Consider the following 22,922-nt stretch of genomic DNA (forward strand, 5'->3'; position numbering starts at 1 on the left):
CCTGTAGTTCCATGCCAGCACCCAGGGCATTCTGTGAACTCTAAAGGGCTTGGGTGGGCCCAGCCCCTATAGTACTGCCAATGATTGTAGCCCTCATGGCCTGTCTCTTGGGTTGGCTTTGCTCAGTCCTTGCTGCTTTCCTCAGATGATCTGTGCGCCTGGCTTCTGCAACCTTTCTCCCTGGGTCTCCTTTGCACTTTGGGTTTCACACTTATAGTGTCACACACAGCCCTCTCAGGCACAGTGCCTGACCTCCCAGGCCTTTTGAAATCTGAGTGGAAGCCTTCCTGACCCTGTAATTCTTCCATTCTGCATGTGCCTAAAACCAGGACCATGTGAATGGCCACAAAGTTTGCTGCCTGGAACTCTAGCCAGAGTTTCTTCTCTTTTGGCTGTAGTGGTTGAGTGCCTGAATTGCTGAGCTCTATGACCCCAATCCCCAAGGAACAAATTCTTTCTTTTTATTCCACTTGTAAGCAAGGTAGAGACAAACATACCCATGCTGCATCCAGCTTCTTCATATTTTAAATTAATCCCTCAAGATACTAAGGAAATGGAATTACTGGGTAAAGAAGTATGTAAATGTACTTGTGACTCTTGTTGCAGATTGTTAAATTGCTTTCCAAGAGAACAGTAGCAGTTTACACTTCCACAAGCACTGTGCTCTGGTACCAATGTTGTACAGTGGTACCTTGGTTCCTGAACACCTTTGTGAACAGTTTGGTTCACAAACAGAAGTATTTGGCAAAACTTTGTCTTTGTAAACTCTTCATCAGGTGACATACACAACCACAGGTGTCTTTCCTACGCAAACAAAAATATGGCCATCTTTTCCAAAATTGTAGAACAAATTGTTTGTTAACCAAGGCACCACTGTATTTTCTAAATTCTTAATTATCATTATGAGAGTGAGTTATATTGATTATATTTTGCATTTCTTTGGGGTTTCTCTTCATTTTTAAAAAGATTATTTTAATGTATACAGAAAATAAAAATTTATATATTGATGGGGTACCATGATAAGTTTCAGTACATATATACATTGCATATTGTTTAAATCAGGTTAAACATATTTATTTCCTTGAACCTGTATCATTTTTTCATGATGAAACCTTTCAAAATCCTGTTTGATAGCTTTTGAAATTGAAAGTACATTACTGTTATCTGTCATCATCCTGCTGTGTAATGACACATCATACTTCTTGTATCTAGCACATTGTAACTTAGCATCTATAGATCAATCTTTCTTCATCCCTCTTAACTCTCTCTTGCCTCTCAAATTCTGTGAGATCATCTTCTTCATGTTCAACATACGAGTGAGATTATTTTTGCATTTCTTTGGTTAGTAGTGAAGTCCAGATTTTTCTGGGTTTGTTAGAGGTTACTATTTCTGCTTATATTACTATTGGTGATGGTCTTGGGTTTTTCTCTTCAGTTTATCTGTAGCCTTTACCCAACATTGATATTTTGTCTTTGTCAAAATTTTATTTGCTCCTTAAGAATTTTTGGCTGGGTGTGGTAGTATATGCCTATAACTCCAGCACTCCGAAATCTGAGACTGGAGAATGATTTTGAGTTCCAGGTGCCTGGGATACGTAGTGAGTTCAGGACCACTCTAAATTACACAGCCTGTTTAAAAAAAAAATAATAATAATTAGAAAGAAATTTTGAAGCTAAGTGTGATGGCATACACCTATGATCTCAGCATTCTGGGCTGAGGCAGGAGGATAATAAGTTTGAGCCTAGCTTGGGCAACTTACCAGTTTAGAGGGACCCTGTTTCAAAATAAAAAATAAAGTGGGAGTGAGGCTGTAGCTCAGTACAGCAGCCCAGGGTTCACTTCCCTGTATTAAAAATTTTTTCTTGATGTTTTTGTTTATAAAGAAACTGATACTAATTCATTAGTATCTATTTTGTTAACTAAACAAAAATTAAGATGTGCTTTCAGCTAAACTCAAGAAAGAAATTTCATAGCGTAGCATGATGATGACAGATGCATCACATTAGAGGCTTTGAAGGTAGACAAGGCCAGGTTCCAATCCCTATCCCTGGCTAAGCAGATCACCTGAGTGCTCTGGACCTCATCCTGAGTGCTGTGGAAACTATGATACCCAGCTGCCAGGTCTGACATGGAATTACAAAGAAACAGTGATGCATAGAGTGGGTGCTGCTTAACCTGCAGAGCCAAAAGGCTGAGCAGGGTGGCCAAGTGGCTGGTTTAGAGAAATGACCTGTGGCACTCACCCCTGTCTGCCCATGGCCTGCCCACCACTGCCCTGAAACTGTCTTGTTTCTTTCCAGGCGGGAGGCCCAGGGACAGGCAGTGACTGTGCCTCCTGCCAGTAGTTCTCAACAGTGGAGCTGTTGTTCTAGCATATCTGAAACCAGCTTCCTGCTTTTCCTGGTATGGTAGTGTTCTTTTAATCAGCAGCAGGAGGGAAAGAAATAGTTCTGGATGGGCAGCCCCAGTTCCCTAATCCCCCTGTAGGGAGAAAGTCTGTTGCACCAGGCACTCTGAAGTCATGGAGCTGTGTGACCTTGATTGAGCAGGGTCATAGTGCCTGCCAGTCCCCACACGGGGGGGCTGAGGGTGGCGAAGTACAGCATATCACTGTTGCCTGTAATTCAGAATTTGTGATGCCTGTGAACTAACCCTAATGGGTTTTAAGTGTAAGCCTGATTAAATATTAAACTTTATTTCCCACAGGGTGAATGTATCACACATTTTTTTCTCTGCACATTCTGGAGAGAGTGCTTAAGACATGGACATTGTAGTTACAATGCCTGGGTCCACATCCCAGCCCCACCACTTATTAGCTAAGTGCGCAAGTTACTTAACCCTTCTCTCCTTCAGTTTACTCATCTATAAAATGAGAAGAATAATAGTAACTACCTCATAACCTTACTGTGAGGATTAAATGAAGTAATGTGAATAAAGTATTAACAGTTTGGGCCCCATAGTAACCATACAGTGGCTAGCACAGGGACTGAAACTTTTACTTGCTAAACTTTCAATTGAATCCATGGTCCTCAGAGGCTAACTTGCATTCTTTTGGTCGGAAACCTGGATACTCATTTTAAAGATAATTGCTGAAAGTGAGAAGATCTAGAGATCGAGGAAGGGTGGAGGAGAAGGGAATAAAAAGAACTAAGATATGTTAAGTGTGTGTATCTACTCCCTAAGATGACTATAAACATGTACTGCTGACATGTACTAATAAGAAATAAACATAAAGAAAATTTGTGGAAATAGCTCATCAGAAGTAGACAGTACAATTTATGAATAATGTACAAGCATATATGATATGTATTTCTTAAAAGCTGTAATATTATAAAATTTTCTTTTTCCTGCTTTAATTTTTAAAATTCAGGGGGAAAGTTGTCTTGCTGTGAAATAAGTACCCTTTTGTCCTAGGGAAGGACTCAGAGGCCGACTGACTCTGTTCCATAAGATAGGGCCAGGTGGTGAGGGTTCAGGTGTGAGCTCACCTCCTGGGAATGTAGTCCTTGCTGTCCTGGGGAGTGAGAAGATGGGTTACAGGTCCTCTCAAGCTCTGGCTGGTTCCAGGGTTGCAGCTCCTACCCTGCTGTGAGAAGTCATACTTCTGTCCCTTGTTTATAACTGAAGGGGTTTGTTAGATGAAGTGGTTTTTCTGTATATTGCAAACATACTAGCAGAGATGCAGAGTTTAGAGTGAGCATGCATAGTCATTTAAATCACTGTATACCCTTAATTCCTTCAAAGCAGTTTTTCAGAAAAGATTGATTTGATTTACTGTTATCCTCTGGAAATCAAAGCAGGCATGAACCTTGAATGACATTACAATGACTGCTATGTTCACTTTTCCACAGTGCAATTTGCCAAGTTGACTGAATAGTAAATTAGAGGATATTATTCTGTATGTTTCATAAATAGGGGAGATCACAGATTTAAGTGATAATTTGCTTTAGAACTGAGTTAATTTGGAACTTTAGAACTGAGTCCAGGCTGCAGAGGGATGCCTTTCTTTTGGGGAGTTTTGAAAGTGAATTCACTGCAGGGCCAGCAAGATCTTGGAAGGAAGAACTTTTGAAGTAGAGCCTTGCACCTTGAATTTAGAAGGCTGGCGGATGGGGAAATGATGAAGGCAACTTTATCCAAAGTGCATGTTAGCTGTTTTCTAATCCCACTGAGTATCTAACAAAAAGAACCTTAGGCAAATAACAGAGATTTCATTGGAGAAAAGTCTTTATTTGGTTAAACATTGTAGTGAGTTTCCAAGTCAGATTTTAGATTCTTACTGAGAAGGGCAACAAGAGAGGAGTACTAGCAATAGGCAGGAAGTAGTTCAAACACTGGGGTGGCAGGTGTAAACCTCTACAGAGACAAGGAGGAGCAGAATTCTGATATGCTTGCAAGTAAAAAATTGTCCTTAGCACAAAGTTTAGCATATTCACTTCAAAAGCAATTTGATTTATGGGGTCTTTGGAGGAAGTGGAGGGAGTAGAGGGAGTAGGGGGCCCCACAGCCCCTCTGGTGGTGTCCAGAGTGATTGTCTGGCTATCCCACCAGAGAGTGACTGAGAAGGATGTGGCTTCCTCAGCAGAGGAGTCCAGCTCCTTCCTTCAATCACCCTGACCACTCCTTCTTTCTAGACAGGTTATTTTCATTTCTAAAGTGGTCTGGAATAGGACTTTGTAGTACCTAACTTATTGTTCATTTTGAGGTCATTTCTTTATAGGTAGTTTTGAATTAAGGAGTCCTGGGACAAGGGGCAGCCTCAGTTCTGTGAGCCAACTAAGTACTAGCAAGGTTATAGGCTGCCCACACAAAAGATGATCACAAACATCAGAGGGACCATGTGCATTCATGATGGGAAGAAAGGGAAAGATGTCAGTGGGAGTCCAGGGTGTGTGTGTGTTTGTGTGTGTGCGTGTGTGTATGTAGAGTACTGAAGAAGGACGTGGGAGCCATCTTTCTCTTTGATAATAATGAAGTGCAGTATTAGGAACCCAGTTTTCATTTTGAACGACATCTGACACTGTAAACAAGTGAGTCTTCTCTCAGGATTTTGAGACCTCAAGTGTTAACAGCTTCTTGTTGTACAAATATTTATTGAGCATCAACTGCACATTAGCCACTGTGAGATAAACCTTGACAAGCCTACTTTGTTATTCTCATTATATAGCCTGTCTTCTTCATCATCATAGCCCAGCACTCAGCTCTAGTATGTTGTCCACAAGGGCTTCTACTTATTAAATAATTACTGTGTGCTAGATACTGTCCTAACTGCTTCATATACTTTATTCCATTTAATCTTCACAATAACTTACCTCTCATACACACTTACATAGTTTAGTTAGAAACTTGGTAATAAGCCTGTAAATGAAAACAAAAATTGTAAAACATAGCTCTGTCTGATTCATCTACTGCCTTATATGCTTTCTAAAACTTGGGCAGACAAGGTAGGACACAGTGTACCATATCATCTATACTCAGGCTACTGTAATGTTTTGGGCTAGAATCTGAAAACGACAGGACATAGGTCCTTCCTCCTGGAAAAGAGAGGAGAAATGGTTGTTTTGGGTTTGGTTTTTGGTTTGTTGGTTTGTTGGTTTGTTTGTTTAAAGGTAAACTCTCTTGGAGAGAAAAGCTGACTTCAAGAACACAAAATCCACTTGGGCCTATAACCCAGCACATAGGAGGCCAAGGCAGGAGGATCACTGCAAATTTGAGGCCAGCGTGAACTACATAGGAAGACCCTGTCTAAAAACAAACAAGAAAACAAAACCAGTCAGAATCCTTTAGTGTCAGAAATCACTGGTTGGGTGTGGTCACAGCTGTTTTAAGAATAAAACAATTTTTTTATTGGTGCATGTTTGTAATACATAATGATTGCATTCCTCATGGGGAGCTGGTAATGTGCATCATGTAATATGCACATACTGTAATGCCTGTTCTTTTTTTTCATTTTTTCTTTTTTTTTTCATTCAAAAAAAGAATTCTAGTTCTTTTTTTTCATTCTCTTTCTCTCCCCTCCCACCTCACTCCATCTCTTGGTCACCTTACCTTTTGCAAAAGACCTATCTCCCTATTTCGTATTATTTTTATTTTACTCTTTGTTTACATTTTGGGTTTCTCATGTAAGAGAAACTATGCCATATTTAATCTTGTGTGTCTGATTTATTTCACTTAACAATATGGTCTCAAGGGGTATCCATTTTTCTACACATGGCTCAAGTTTATCCTTCTTTATAGGAGAATATTACTCCATTGTGGAGAAGTGCCACATTTCCTTTATCCACTCATCTGTTGATGGATATGTAGGCTGCTTCCCAGATTTAGCTATTACGAATTATGCTGCTATAAACATGGGTATACATATATCATTGCAATAGGATATGTCTTTTGGAAAACACTAGAAGGGAAATAGCTGGGTCAATTGGAATTTCTAGTTTTAGTTTTTTGAAGAATCTCCATACTGATTTCCATAATGGTTGTACTAATTTACACTCCTATTAACAATATAGAAGGGTTTCTTTTTCCCAGCAGCCTCACCAGCATTTATTATTTGATTTTTTGATCATAGCCCTTCTTTCTGGAGTAAGATGAAGACTCAGTGTTGCTTTAATTTACACTTCTCTAATGGCTGGAGATGTTGAACTTTTTTTCATGCATTTATTGGCATTTATTGGCTGTTCGTACTAATTCTTCTGAGAAGTATCTTCATTTTAGCTACCTTTTGTGGATTGGGTTTTTTATTTGGGGGGGAGTCTAACTTTTTCTTTAAGTTCTTCTAGAACTTAGTCTTTTGTCTGAGAAACAGCTGGCTAATTTTTTTCCCATTGTCTCCTCACTCTGTTGATTGTTTTCTTTGAGGTACAGATACTTTTTAATATGATATGATCCCATTTATTGATTGTTGATACTACTACTTATGCAGTGGGATTTTGTAAAGAAAATCCTGCCTGTGCCTATGACTTTTAAGAGTTTGTATCTTGCAGCAGATTGTCTGTGTTTTAACATTTAGATCATTGATCCATTTTAATTTTAATTTAGTTCATGGTGAGAAATGTAGGTTTAGATTCAGTATTCTGCATGTAGATAGCCAGTTTTTCCAGCACCATTTGTTAAAGAGGCTATCATTCCTTCATCTTACGTTTTTGGATCTTTGACAAAGATCAGATAGCTGAATGTGCCTGGAGTTGTTTGTACCTCTCGCTAGTTTGTTCCATTAATACATATTTGTTTTTTTGCCAGTATCATGCTGTTTTTATCATGTAGCTTTGTAATGTAACTTGAAGTCCAGGATTGTGATGCCTCCTGCTTTGCTCTTGTTCCCCAGGATTACTTTTACTATTTTTGGTCTCTTCTTGTTCAATATATGTTGTCTAGTTTGTTGGAAGATTATTTTGCTTTTGGGTGGAAGTGAGAATGAGGAGACCCTGTAGATCTGAAGTGTTTATTAACAGGTTTATTCTGGTTTCAAATCAGAATCTAATGACCTGGTCCATCTACCTCATGATGTAACAAAGAAGCAAAGACCCACAGAGGGAAAAGAACCTTGCCCACAATTACATGGAGGACCAGGATGTTACTCCAGGAATCCAGGAAGTTGGTTTCCCTTCCCTGAACATCACTATGCCTCAGTCACTTTCTGGAATTTCTATTCTATCGCTTTGTCAATTCTTTTGCCAAAGTGACATTTTCTTAAGAACTATTTCTGTACAGTAAGTTTCAGTAGTCACTGGAACAAGGTATTATTGTTTTTTTGTATTTATGAATAAATTTTTAAATTAGCTTGTCTGTTTCCCCTTTCCACAAAATAGGTGGAAGTAAACAAAAACTGTTTGATTTTCATTGAGATTACATGGAATCTGTAGACTAACTTGGGGATATGGACATCTTTATAGTATTGAATCCACAAATTCGCGAAAACGACTTAGATTTCTACATTTATTAATGGCCTTTTAAAATTTCTCCAAAAGACATTTTAAAGTTTTCTGTGTGAAGGTCTTGCATATCTTTTGCTTTTGATGTTAGTGTATGTTACAGCTTTCTTTCTTTTCTGAATGTTTTCTGTATTTTTAGACTAACCTTGTATCTCCTAATTGTTAGTTCGAGAAATTTACATGAAGATTTTTTTCAGTATGCAACCTCAAAATATTTGTGAGTGAGGGGCTTTTTCCTCTCTTCCTTCTACCTCTTTTTTTTTTTTTTTCAGTATGATGTTAAATACAGACAGTGATGCAGTCTTTCCTGCCTTGTCCTTGATCTCAGTAGGAAGCCTTCATTATTTCACCAAGTGGGGAATGCTGTAGTTATTTATAAACATCATTTAGCAGATTCAGGAAGTGCCTCTCTAGCCCTAGTTTGCAGAGTTTTATCATCATAAATGATGTTGAATTTAATCAAATTTGTTCTCTGAATCTGTGAATATGATCCTTTGATTTTCTTCTTTATTCTGTGTTAATGTGATGACTTGCTTTCCTGCCATAAAACAAGTTGTTAACGATATATTATCATTTTTATATATTTCTGGGTTTAGTTTCCTAGTATTCAGGATTTTGCTCAGGAGGGTGAATTTTTACTGTAATTTACTTTGGTGGTCTTTGTCACATTTTTAGGCCATGGCTTGGTTTGACCCAAAATGACTCAGGAAATACCTTGTTTTTGGTTCCTTGGAGGAGTTTTTATAATATTTTATTTCTTTCTAAAGAGTATTTAATGTTGATATTATTTATTCTTTAAGCATTTGGACATTTTCTCTCACTATTTTGATGATATTCTGGTCTTCAGGCTTTTAATTATTTTCATTAAGAAATAGTCAATATTACTGTTAATTCTTTTGTAATAAAGTAAACCTCCCCCACCTAGCTCCTTTTAAGATTTTTTTCTTTGTCTTTCTTCTGAGCAGTTCCTAATGATGTGCCTAGGTGTAGTTTTATTTTATTTATCATGTATGGAGCTCATTTATTTAAGATCTTTAATCTGTGCTTGTTTTTCTTCAGTCTTGAATAATTGTTGGTGTTACGCTTTCTGTACAGTCTCTCCTGTCCTTAACTCCAATTATTTCTCTTTTAGACCTTCTCACTGCAACTCCGTGTATCTTTTACCTTCTCATCTTTATTTTTTTTCCTTTTGTCTCTATGAGTTTCAAACAAGATAATTTCATTTGACCTATCATTTTGTTCATTGACTTCCTCTTCAAACTGTAAACTACTATTACACCTACATATTGAATTCTTTTAATTATTTTTAAACTCTAGAATAGCTATGTGTTCCTTTAAATTCCTCATTTTATAACACTTTCATTTGAGCCTTTGTGAGCTATTTCAATTGCTTGTTATTTTATTTGGAATACATTTATATTGTCTCATATCGTCATATGCAGTTGGTTTTGATTAAGTGCCAGATGGCATAGATGACAATTTACAGAAATAATCTCAGGCCTTAGCTGATATGATCTTCCTTTAGGGAGGATTTAGACTTGTTTCTGGCTGGCACCTGGGGCACATGCAAGCAGGCATCATTGTAATCTAGTTTTAGGGACTGAGAGGGCTTCTCTACCTATGAGAACCAGTCTGCTCAGGGTATAGTTGTTAAAGAATGAGACTCTAGTTTTGTCTGCATAGCTCTACAAGCTGTCCTGAGTTGCTGCTCAGCTTCCCAGACTCAGCTAACTCTTCCAGAAGCTGCAGGAATTCCTATGGGAACAGTATCTCCAGATTCTAGGCTAACCTCTCCAGATTTCTCTCTCCTTAATCTTAGCCTTTCATTATTCTTTACTACCTGATAATTCTCCTTAACTTCAGGTTGAGCTTTAAAAATATATTCCCACCTTATCTTACTTGGAAGGATTAGTCTGAATTACCTAGGCCAGCCTCATTTCACTAGGTTAGAAATGTGGTGCTTTTATTCACATGGTGCTTGTGGATTGAATTTTGTCTTACAGAAAGATATGCTGAAGTCCTAACTCCCAGCCCTTCAAAATATAGCTTTATTTGAAAATAGAATGCAAGCAAAGCATGATGGCTCACACCTCCACAACTCAGAAGGCCAAAGCAGGAGGATTGCCATGAGTTCAAGGCCAGCCTGGGCTATATAGTGAGTTTAAGGCCAACCTGAACTACATGTGAGACCCTGCCCTCCACAAAAAAAGACAAAACAAAAACCCCCAAGCAAACAAAAAGCAAACATTAGCAGTTAAGCTAAGGTCATATGGGAGTATGATGTTCCCTTAGAGCACAGTGCCTGTTGTCCTTACAAGTAGAAGATCAGAGGCACAGAGACACAGACATACAGAGAGATGGCCATGTGAAGTAGAGATAGGGATTTAAGTGATGCATTTCCAAGGAAGCAAGGATTATAGGCAAACATCAGAAGCTAGGAGAGACAAGCCAGAGGCATATCCTACCAACAGCTTGATTTCAGACTTCTAGCATTTAGAACCATGACACAATAAATTTAAGCCCTGAACCTTGTGGTAATTTAATATAGCAGGCCTAGGAAACTAGTACAGTGCTTTAGGGTGTACAGCATATTTTCCTGTGTACCATATTGCTTTTCTGCGCAGATCTCCTTATAGGGAAGCAGGAGATGGTGCTACACTGGGGTCAGAGTTACTGAAATGGAGATCCAGAGGAGGCTTCAACACTGGTGGGGTATGCACTGGCAACGTTTGAATAGCACCTACGTATCTGGTTTCTTTCTGCTCAACTGAGATATCACAATTATCTAGCTTTTAAGATAGAATTTAACAGGCTGTGAATAATCTTGTTAATGTAAAGTAGATCCCTTACATTTATATACAAATAAAAAGGAATAAAGCATTTGTATATCTTGTTTAATATTTATTGCCCATGTTTTGCCCTAAAGTGTTAGATACTTACATTGTAATTATTTAGAAAATTATTTGCTGATAAGTTGTCTTAAATTATATACTCGTATATATGAGTAAATTTAGACGTTATTAAATTGATGTCATATAAATTGAATATGTACCAGCAAATACCACACTATAATGTACTGATACATTTTTATTATTAAATGTTTCTATTTCATATACAATGTCAACCCCGTCACCAAATTTTTACTTAGAACTTTTAAAGGCTGTAAAGGTAATCCCCGCCCTTTGCAGTAACCAACTACAAGCTATGAAATCTTCATTATTTAATTCGACCTTAACTTAAGCATACAGGTACTGGGAACATGGTGTTGAATAATACATGAATGAATAAAGTATAAAAATCATTGCTACTTTAACAACAGATATCTGAGAAAAGAGCTACATGAGCCAAGGGCCCGAGGGCATAGTAGGAACTAGGAAAGAAAAGTATTTATGGGAGTTTTCAGGGAAGAACTTCCAGGTTTCATGGCACTAGTTCTTAAAAGGTAAAAATGAGTGGGAAGTGAAGGAGGACTGGGGGATGCTAATTGAGTGGAGAAGAGGGAGCAGATTCTGAGTAAGGGAGGAAACTAGAAGCATACACTAGAGTGCTACAAGGGAAACATAGGCTGCATAGATGCAGTTACATGTATATTTGCTCATTGAGTAGAGAAATATGCTCTGGATCTGGACTTAAGTGATAGTTTTTTAAAAATCTACGTCTAACCAACTCTGATACTGCAGAGGTCACTTCACTTCCCTATGCTTTTTTTAAGGAACTCAAAAGTTCCTGGTACCAGGAGATAACCTCAAAGTCTCATTTGTTAGAGCCTCTTTCACCTCTTACCAAACTGTCCCTATTGCATTTCTCATCAAACCAAATCATTTGCAGACCCCATCAAACAAGCTAGGGTTCTTGTGGCCTTACATGTGATTTTCTTAAGTTTTCTGGCATTTTGTGTATTTCTTAGAGCCTTCTGGCCTACTAATACTATCTATCTGTAGTATCTGGGTTATTTCTAGACATTTCTCCTTTCATTCAATCCTCCTAAGCACACTCTGCTTTTATATCTGTGGGTTGTCTTAATTGTTTCCCTATTAGATGTTCTCTTCACTTAACATGATCGTTGACTTCAACTGGATGGAATAAATTTACATGGCATTACAGTCATAGTAACTGATTGCCCCCTTTATGTATGGTATGGTTTGGTCTTTTTTTTGTTTGCATTTGATAAGTAAAGGACAGTGGCTGGAGTTTGGAAACAAATTCACTCAATTAATTCACTCAAACATTAAGAACTGCTCTTAGCAAGGTCGGAGTCATGAAGAAAGCACTGTTCCCTGTCCCCAGGGAGCTCTCACTGTATGAGGAGAATCAGACCCTAGAGGAGCACTAGGGAATATTGTGGGAGTAGAGGGGACTTTCATTTGTAATTCAATTCATGGCAGTGGGATTATTTATCATTAAAAAATTTTATGCAGTTGGTGTTAGATGTCTTTCTATGACTTACTGCTTAAGAAAAGAGTATCCACTGATGTTAATGTGTGTGTGAGGTATTAGAAATTGAACCTAAGATCTTCACACTGAGCTACATAACCAGTCCATTTTGTCTTACTTTATTTTATTTTTTAATTTTTAAAAATCTGGGACAGGATCTCACTAAGTTGCCCAGGACTAGAATTTATGATCCTTCTGCCTCAGTCTGCCAAAGTGCTGGGATTATAGGTGTGCAATATCACACCCAGTTTGGTGTTTTAAAATTTGATAACTATAGCAGACACTTTACCATAAACTCCCTTGGAAAACAGCATTGGGGGGCTTGTGAGCAGAGGACGCTTGTCTTTAGAGAAGTTGCTGTAAGATAAGAGCCCTCACCTTGGGCCATTCAGAACATCTTCAGCATAGAATGTAAATCTTTCCCAGGTCTTTCCCTTCTCTGGGAAAAAAAAAGTATTAGAATTTTGCCACAAGTTGATCATTAACATGACACAACAGAGTGTCTGAATATATTTTCATCTGCATCTTTATTTTAAAAGTGAAGTGTGAGGTAGAAACTGGAATAGAAATAGGTGGGGCAGGTGTTGAGAACCATTTCCGAGAAAAATTATTTAAGGGTAGTGGGTGTTTTCAAATCCACAGTCAAGTCCTAGAGAAGCTGAGGGATTAGTGGGAAGCTGAAGTTCCAAGAGCTGGAGAGCTGGTTAGCAGGTCTGATCCTGCACCTCAGGAAAGACCTGCAGAAACAGAATGGGAAGGGGAGCAGAACTCCTCTTCCTCAGGCAAGTGGGACTTCTCTTGGGTTCCAGGAGCGGTGGTTGGCAGGGCCCCGGGGGAAATAAAAGTCTTGTTTAAATGAGTGATCCAGATGTCCACAGCACAGTGGGAAAGAGGAGCTGAATAGAGTAGTTAGTGGTCTAGAGAGCCAATTTAAGAGGATGGGGAGTTAGGGAAGCCCTGCAGGTGATTCCTTTTCTGTCTTTTACTGGGAGTTTTATTTCCTCTGGCTACTACAAAAAACCTCCACAAACGGAATGGCTTAAAACAATACAGACTTACTGTGTTACAGTTTTGGAGGTCAGAAGTCGAAGCAGTCTCATTGGGTTAAAGTTAAGGTAATGGCAGGGCTAGTTCCTTCTGGAGGATCTGGGGAAGATCTGTTTCCTTTCTTTCTCTAGCATCTAGAGGCCACTTGTATTCTTTGGCTTGTGATCTCCCTCCCATCACTTCACCCTCTTACTTACATCTATCTCCTGCTTTTTCTTTTCCCTTTCTAGTTCTCTCGTAAAAATTCTTGCAGTTACGTTTATGGCTCACCTGGATAATCCAGGATACTCTTCCCCACCTCGAGATACTTCATCTAATTCTAAGTTGCCTTTGCCATAGACAGTAACATTCAGAAGTTCTGAAGATGAGGATGTGGCTGTCTTTTGGAGGGAACAACATTCAGCCTACCATCAGAGAGAGGGGATTGTTCCTCGGAAACTGTTCAAAGGAATGTTCAAAGGAACAATTTCTGGGTGAAAGACAGGTATTCATGGTGTCTATTTGAGGTCTTGGAAGCTACAGTAAGGTATCCTGTCTAGGAGCTCAGCTGGCCTGGCCTGGCCTGTTGTTCCTAGACCTTCTTTCCAGTAGATGGACTATTCTCTGGTATGCACCATGTCTGACTGAGGCTGAACACTGTGGGAGCAGCTCTCTCTGCAATTGGCTTGTCTGGGGATGGAAGTGGGAGTGGGAGCTGCTGCAGCTGCCTAAGAAGGAAACAGGGCTCTCCTTCCTTTTAATTTGCAGCTTGGCTTGTTCTGTAGCTTTGCTCCTCCTCCAGCCAGCCATGTTTACCCCAGGATACACAACATCTGCCTTGATACCCACTTGGACCCACCGATGGTGAACATACAGGGCATTTTCAGTTTGGAAACAACCTTCTAAAGAGTAGGAGTTTCTAAAAGTGTCCTTTTGTTAGGGAAGAATAGCATCAGGTTTAAGATGATATATCCACGTTCACCCCTTTGCTGCAGAGTTTTCAGTAACTCCAGGGGATTTAGTGTGGGCATATTCTGGCTGTATAGAATGGGGCAAGTGGTTTGGTCTTTTTCTGATTTAGGCATAAGATACTGTAATAATTCAGCCTAGTTCTGATCTCTTCCCCATCTCAAACCATCTTTGAGACCTATTTCCCTCAGCATTTCCTCAGCCCTGTGGGTTAGGGCTGGCCCATCCTAAGTCTTTTGTATCAGCCTTTGGGTTGAACCAGCGCCTCATGGGTCTGTGTGAGCCTCAGCAAACCAGTCCTTTCGTGACCTAGGAGTGAACCAGAAGAGGAAGAGCTCAGCAACTGTCTTTCTCTGCCTGTGCCCATTGTAGCTGTCCCAGGACCTGCATGCCCATTGTTTTCTTTTTTTCCACATCTTCTGGAGTGGGTAACATAGTGTCCCATCCTCTGCTTCCCTCATATCAACTTTAACCTCTGATTTACTGAATGACTTGCCTAACAAAAAGATGTTAGAGACTGCATGCTGTCCCATTTCTTTCCATGCTCCTGTTGGGCGAGGGGCATCTCCAGTTGTGCTTGGTGACCTTCACAGCTGCAGCACCCTTGTCACTCTATAATCAGGACAGAGAACAAGGGTATATGAGAGATCAACGCCTGTGCTGCCAGATTTATGCAACCCCTGTCATAATCAACACCCTCAAGGTTAAAGACCAGATCGTAGGTCCTTGGATGGGTATCTGTCTCCTCCTATTTTAGGAGTTCCCTCAGGACAGGAATATTTCCTTATTTAACTTTTTAATCTTTCAGTACCTAGTTCAGCACTTGGCACGTGGTTGCTGTGAGAAAATAAGCCCAACAATACCACTGTATACTCATTCACACCCACATACACAGTGTGAGCAACTTTTGTGTTGACATTGAACTCTCTTGACTTTCTGAGTTTACCCTTATGGTAAGAGGGCAGACCTCCTGTACGGAAGCAGTGGTAATACCACTGCTGGTAATCATGGGATAAAGACTCAGAACTATTTCTTCTCTGTGTGTCTAATGTCTTGGCCTCTGGCTCTGCAAAGTCAGGTGTGCTTGAGGACTTTGTCCCAGGTCATGGAAATGAAGACCTCAGCTTGTGGAGGAGGGCTGGCTGGGATCAGCAGATCCAGTAGCCCCTGTAAGTTACTCTGCATTTGTTGCCTAAATGCTCTTTCAACTGAAGGCTTACACTTTTGTGACGCATGAAAGCAGGACTTGGCTATAGACTGAGCCTGAATGATCTGGAAAACAATATTATGAGACATGGAGGTAGGGGTAGCAGTGAATGGTAAGATTCCTCAAGGGAAGGTAGGTGACTGAGAATGGCTTCATCCCATGGGGATGTCCAAGGTGGGATAATGAGGGTGTGGTTTTATTAAAGGAGCTAGCAGATTCCTTGAGGAGTTGCCAAGTAAAGAAGGCTTTTACTAAATAGATATCCATTCTTTCTCCCTGCAAATGTGGCTTTGTTGAAGTATGGGTTAATCAGGCCTTATGGGCCAGCATGGACACCTTGTTACTCTATCACGTGGTACTTATGGGAAGTAGTACTCTAGGTTCCAAACAAGTGGTTGCCAACCAATGCTTGTGAACATAATCTGCTCACAATCGGTCTCTTTTCCATGAGGGCTGCCTTCAAGGCTGCAGCCCAGCCCTGGCTCAGCCCTGGCTCAGCCCATAGGCCCGGCAGGAATATTCAGACCAGTCACTATTCAACAAGCCAGTGCAGTGTTTCCATTACGGACAGTAAAGGTTGAGTTCGCCAAGCATTTGTTCTGACCCTGTATTTCCCTATCAGCACAGCCCAGTGTGTGCCATATAGAACCACAAAAGGCTGTGAGCAGGAAACGGGCCTAGTCACATCTGCATTTTAGAAAAGATCATTCTGGGCAGGAGAGACTTGTAATCAAACTGTTGCAAAGGTTCCATGGAGGGAGGGACTGTGTGGTGTTGGCCAGGATGCTGGCCGACCAGATGGGAAGAAGAGCTTGGGCCTGGTGGCAGATGCAAGAGGAAAAATTGACGTGGTTTTCATGTACCTGTTGTTCTTAGAGTGACACTGAAGTTGTCAGCTAGAGAGAGGAGGTTTCAGCTCTTCTTTTGGGAAACCCTAAAAATGTTTTAAAGTCTTGCAGAGAACTACCATCCCAACTGATAGTTCAAGTGTGTTCTTAAAATATCTGATCTCCTTGGCAGAGAGGAGCTCTGTGTGGGAAGAATCACATGGTGTTTCTTATTCTATGTGCAGTCTCCAACGTGTGCTAGCTTTTTTGAAATATGTGGTTTATGCAATTTTATCTAGAGAGTTTTCATGGGGTCATTTGTTCATACTTTCATGAATACTTATATAGGTATTAGTCCTAAAATGTCCCGATTGAGGAATGAATAACTTTATAACATTTCTTTAAAATTTTTAAAGTCATATTCATAGGAATTCAGATAGTATAATTAAAAATTGCAGATTTTTGATGGTGACATTTTAAGATGACTCTTTCCATTTGAACTATTAAATTGTTAGCTACATACCTAACAGCTGATAAAAACATACCTTCCAAATACTGCTTGCTTTTCTATTTTTTGTTTTGTTTTGTTTTAATAACACTCTTGTAAACCAATGCAAAATCCAAACAGTGGTAAATCACTCATTTAGGCTATTAGAAAACTATGGTAGTAGGAAGGGGATGACAGAAGCATATGATTTGATGACACTGTCAAAATTAATCAAAAAACATCTGTGTATATGAGTGAGAGGAGATATGTGTTTGCATCTGAATAGTGCAAGCAAGAAACTTCTACTCTTGTTAAAACAGGGAAGAATTTTTATGTTTTAAAACTGCAAACAAAGACAACAAGCCTCTTGTCATATGGCATTCTGGCTATGCCGAGGTGGAATTGTCTTTGTCTTAAAAGTCTTACGAGAGTTCAGAGTTCACTATAATTCATAGTAAAGCTGTAAGAGAGAAGAGTACTGTGTATCCTGTTTATATGATGAAAGTACCTTCTTCTAGGCCTGCCAATTGCTCTTTTGTGCATTTTGGTTAGTGTCTCATGAGTGGAATACTGTTTATTCATGTAAAAAAGAAAATTGAAAGGGTTGTGATGTCTAGGGGCTGTTCCATAGTTCAGACTGAAAAACAGTGATGTGTGATACAGCGCCAACAGCTTTTACTTTTGCTTGGTTTTATAATTGCCAGATTTCCTGGTGAAGATGTACAAGAAGACACCCTAAGAAATTACCCCGTGGGTAACATGTAAAATGTCCTGTGGCTTATGTTGATCTTCCTGCTTCCACAACTGCAAAATGACAAAAGTAAATATTTGGGACCAGCTTTATTTTGGTCAGACAAGTTCCAGTCTGGTTTCTAAAATTAGGAATTCTGTGGGATGCACGTGGCTTGGGGCATCCTGCTGAAGAACTTTGTCTCAGAAATGTACAATTCTCTCCTTTGTTGTTGCTTGCTTGGAAATACGTATTTAAACCTCCCCTTATGTCTGTCTGTCCGGGCAAACCCGCTGTGATGGTAAGAAGGATCTACCCAGCTAATTCTGGAAAGCTTCCACTGCCTATCTTCACCAGCTGATGAGGATCTGAGCATCTGTTCTTCATATACTGCCAGGCAAATCTTCCAAGAGCACAGTTCTCATCTTGTCCTTGTCCCTCCTCAAAGTATTCACTGACCTCCTTCCCACCATCTTCAGGCCAAAGGTCTTTCCCACTGTGGTCTTCCACAATGATCCATCCTCTGCTGTCAGCCAAACCGGCCTCCTTATTGCCTCCTGAACACATTGTAATTTTCCATTTCTGCTGTATAAACATCTTTCCCCATTCCCTCACTGTTCATCCTACCAGGCTCAGCTGCAGTCCCACTTTCCCAAGGGATACTGTCCAGTGCAAGGAAAGGCTTGGTTGTCCACTCTATTTGTCTGTACTATCCATTGCTGTCTTTCCCTCAATACCCAGTTCAAAGAAGGGACTCAGGAAATACTTCGGTTTAGCCCTCCCTTTTAGCATCAGGTTTTCCCCTCCTGGAAGCTGTTCTTGTCCTGGAGAAACATGCCCTCCCAGGACATGGTTCCTGGGCTTATCCTGTTTCTTCACCTAGATTCATCCAGCCCTTTGTAGAATATAGCACTGACTGCTGTGGCTTTTTTGGAAGGGGATGGGCTTGTACTAACAGGGCTTCTTCACCTCCCTCGTAGAGTAGGTCCTGTAACTTATGCACCACAGAGGGTCCCGCCCTTGTTTTAATACTCTGCTGTTACCCTCCAGAAATCCTTACCTTTTGAACAAGGGACCCTATGTTTTCATTTTGCACTGAATCCCATGAATTATGTAACCTGTCCTGGGAACGGAAAAGGTCCTGACAGACAGGCAGGGGTGGAAACATCATGGAAGGGATGCTGGGTGGGGTACATGTGGAAGCTAGTGGAGGCACGGGAGAAGGAGAAGTAGAGAAGATACACTGGGTATGGAGGACCTTTCTTACAAAGGGTGCAGTTCTCCCATGTAGAAAGATAAGAGTGTTCCTCAGGAGTGGTGACTCCATGGGACCTGAATTTGGCCTAAATGGCCTTATTAAAGTTCTAAGCCAGTTAGCCACTTTATGACAACAACCTTCCATGTCACTTAGCAGAAAAGCCAAGTACTTCCAGTGGCTTAAAAATCCCACTTACGGCCTTTCCCTTGGCCATGGACATCTTCTACTACTGCCTCCTTCATACCTGGCTATAATGACTGCTTCAGCCTGGGTCACCCTTCCTCCCAGCACTTACCCTCTCCACCGAGCCTTTGCTTAGATGTCGCTCTGTCAGTGTGGTCTTCCTCAAACACCCTGTTTGAATCACAACCCCCTGCACACACATACACCTGCTAACCTCTTCTGTACTTTACTTTGACACACAATACTTATTACCACATGACATACATTTTATGTTTTTATTTATTGTGTCTCCCTACAAGAATGTAAACTTTACGAGGACAGGGATGTTTGTAAGTTTGCTCACTGCTTTAATCCCCATTTCTTAGAACACTACCTCGACACATAGTAAATACCAAGTAAATAAGCATTGGATAAATTCACTACTGTATGGAAGGCAAGGGGAAGGCCAGTGACAGCTGGGAAGAGGTCTGTGAGGCCATGGGGAAAGTCACAGAAAATATAGCAGGGAAATAGACAGGTAACACACAATTAAGTGGGGGCTAAGACTAGGAAAGCCCAATGAGCGGAGCAGCTGGAATGAAGCAGAAACCTACATCAAATCCATGGCAGGGGGGATGGGGATTTAGCTCAGTGGCAAAGCGCCTGCCTGGCAAGCGCAAGGTCATGAGTTTGGTTCCTGGTACCAGAGAAAAACCAAAAAAAAATAAAAATAAAAAATAAACAAATCCATGGCAGGAACTTAGAGCAACAGCTATGGGGAATAAAAATCAATGATGGATACTAGCCCAGACAAGAACTTTTTTCATTCCTGGTACCACCATGGGCCCCATGTCATCGCTATCAAATAAGTGTTTGATTAAGGAATTAATTTTAGTTTGGGCCTACATGATGTCATTCTTTGAAGGGGATTGAGAACTCTTGAGACATTCTTTGAGGTGATTATATTCCTTTTTTAAAATCTATTTTTTGTATGACTGGATAGAGAGCAGAATGTAGATAAGGCTGTACTTTATTACAAAGCTAACTAGCAGTAGAGTACCCAGTTTGTTGGCATACACTTATAATTAGCAGTCTCCTATAATTTTTTCTGTTTCTTTGGCATCAATAGTAAAGTCTCCTGTTTGATTTCTGATTTCTTTTTTTTTTTGGTACTGGGCATTGAACTGAGGACCTTGTGCTTGCCAGGCAGGCACTTGTGCCGCTGAGCTATGTCCCCGGCCCCTTACTCATTTCATTTATTGGTGTCTGTTAACTTTGGGCTTAGTTTGTTCTTTTTCTAGTACCTTGAAATGTAAAGTTAGGTTATTTATTTGAAATTTCTTCTGATATAAGCACTTAGGGCTTTAACTTTCCTCTCAGTACTGATTTTGCTGCATCTTTTAAGTATGTTCTGGCTTCGTTTTGTTTTTGATATTTTAAAATTCTGCTTTTTATTTCTTTTTTGCCCTGTTGTTTGTTCAAAAGTATATATTCATTCCCACATCTCTATGAACTTTCAAGTTTTTCCTTTGCTATAGATTTCCAGTTTCATTCTGTTGTGCTCAGAAAGGACACTTGTTGTGGTTTCACTCCAGTTAAAGTTTTTAAGACTTTTTTTATGATTACATGTAATCCATCTTGAAGAATGTTCTGGATGTAGAAGAATGTGTATTCTGTATTGGTTGGAATGTTCTGTGTATCTCTGAGGTCCATTTGGTCTATATTATTTTTCCAGTGGTCTGTTTCTTTATTTATATTTTGTCTGTTTTATACACTGGTGATAAAAGGGCTTTGGAATCTATTATTGTGTTGATGTTTTTCTCTTCAGTTCTGTCAGCCTTTGTTTTTTGTATTTGGATACTCCAATGTTGGGTGCATATGTTATTTTTGTGTCTTCCTAATGATTTTACCCTTTTATCGCTCTATGATATCCTTCGTTATGATGACTCTTGATTTAAAGTCTCTTTTGTCTGGTTTCATCCCATTTTCATGGAATACATTTTTCATTCTTTTACTTTCAGCCTTATATGTCAAGATACTCGTCTAGACAACACATAATTACATCTTGGGTTTTCTCTTCACTCAGCCACATGTTATGATTAGAGAATTTAATCCACTTATGATCAAAGTAATTATTGTTAGGAAAAGACGGTTGCAATTTTGTTGTTTGTACATACATCTTTTGTCATTTTTCCCTTCCTTTTTATCTTCTTTTGTGTTTCATTGGTTCCTTGTGGTGGCATGACTTTATTCTTTTCTCATTTTTTTTTTGTGCATCTTCTATAAGTATTTTCTTTTTGGTTGCTATGGGGATTACATGTAATGTCTAATAATAATAATAATAATAATAATAATTATTATTATTATTATTAATCTAAAATAATAATAATAATAATTATGGAAAATTATTGGAAAAACAAGGCCACTCTTGGTCTTGGCAGGTTGTTTTGTTGTTGTTTTTTTTTTTTTTCCTTCTTTTTGAGACAGGGTCTTACTGTATAGTTCACACAGGCCTTGAGTTCACCGTGTAACCCAGGCTGGCCTTAAATTTGTGGAGATACTCCTGCCTCAGCCTCCTGAGTGCTGGGATTATAGGTGTGTGCTATCACGCCCAGTTTGGAACAGTTTTTTTTTTTTTTTTTTTTTTGCTTTTTCTCCGGTACCGGGAACCGAACTCACGACCTTGCGCATGCCAGGCAGGCGCTTTGCCACTGAGCTAAATCCCCAGCCCCTGGAACAGTTTTTAAACAAAAGGTACAACACATGGACTTTGTTTTGCTTTTTTATTTTAATTACTTTACATAGAATTAACTAGAATTAGTAGCTGTATATTTTGTGAGTCTAATGGAACTAAATCCCAGTGGTACTTTTTTAGACCTAGATGAAGTAATGTTTGACATTCATCTGGAAGTATAAAGGGGTTGGCTAGCCAAGAAATTATTGAAAAAAAGTAATGAAGGTGATCTAGTGCTATAAAATATAAAACTACAAATCTGTAGTAGCAAAACTTTGTTTTACTGGCACAAGTAGGGGAATAAAATAGAACAGGATAGAACAGACCAGAATGCCCAAATCAGTGTATGGTGATAAATTTCTCCCTATATACTAGGATATTGGAGCAATCCTTTGGAGAAAAATAGTAATTCATATGTTCTGTGTCTGAGAACCAATTCCAAACAGATAAAATATTTGCTTTAAAAGACATTTTTAAAATTTTTTAATTCTTATTTTTTTACTTGAAAACTAAAAGGAGGAAAACATTAACAGATAGACAACCTTTTACAAAATAGCAAAAGAACAGTACAAAAAATACAGAGTTACAAGCAAAGTGGTAGGAAATTAACAATGCTTGTTGTATTACATATTGATATCTTCAAAGTGGTTTCTCATGAAAACAGATAGAGACATGCAATATTGATCAATCAGGGATTCATGGACAGTTTCTTTCAGCAAAGAAGTAGAAGACAGTAGAGCAACTATGTTAACTATCCTGTATATACATACATACAAAATTTCTCCTTCTTTCCGTTCTCTTTTCCCACATCCCAACTGTTTTCCTATCATTTCACAATGTCTATCATACCTCCTAGTTTAAATTAACTCTTTCAGGTTTTACACTAGTGAAACAATGTGGTGCTTGCACATGTATGTCTGATTTATTTCACTTATGAGTATGGTCTCTAGTTGTGACCATTTACCTATAAAAGGCTCGAGTTTATATTTCTTTATAGCTGAGTAATATTCCATTATATAAAAGTACCACAATTTTCTTATCCATTCTTCAGTGGGTGGACATTTGGATTGCTTCCACAATTTAGCAATTACAAATTGTGCTGCTATGAACATAGGTGCACATATATAACTGTGATATGATGTTTTTAGATCTTCTG

The 22,922-nt window shown here is 39.3% G+C and overlaps 1 protein-coding gene across 1 annotated transcript in view; it reads left to right on the forward strand.

The window, feature by feature from the left end:
* Ctdspl (CTD (carboxy-terminal domain, RNA polymerase II, polypeptide A) small phosphatase-like) overlaps window positions 1-22,922 on the forward strand; it is a gene marked incomplete at its 5' end in the record, with an annotated part of 125,800 nt that overhangs the window by 43,503 nt on the left and 59,375 nt on the right.

Source organism: Chinchilla lanigera, unplaced genomic scaffold (genome assembly GCF_000276665.1).
Source record: "Chinchilla lanigera isolate Chin_1 unplaced genomic scaffold, ChiLan1.0 scaffold00020, whole genome shotgun sequence".
In the NCBI taxonomy this organism is placed as follows: Eukaryota; Metazoa; Chordata; class Mammalia; order Rodentia; family Chinchillidae; genus Chinchilla; species Chinchilla lanigera.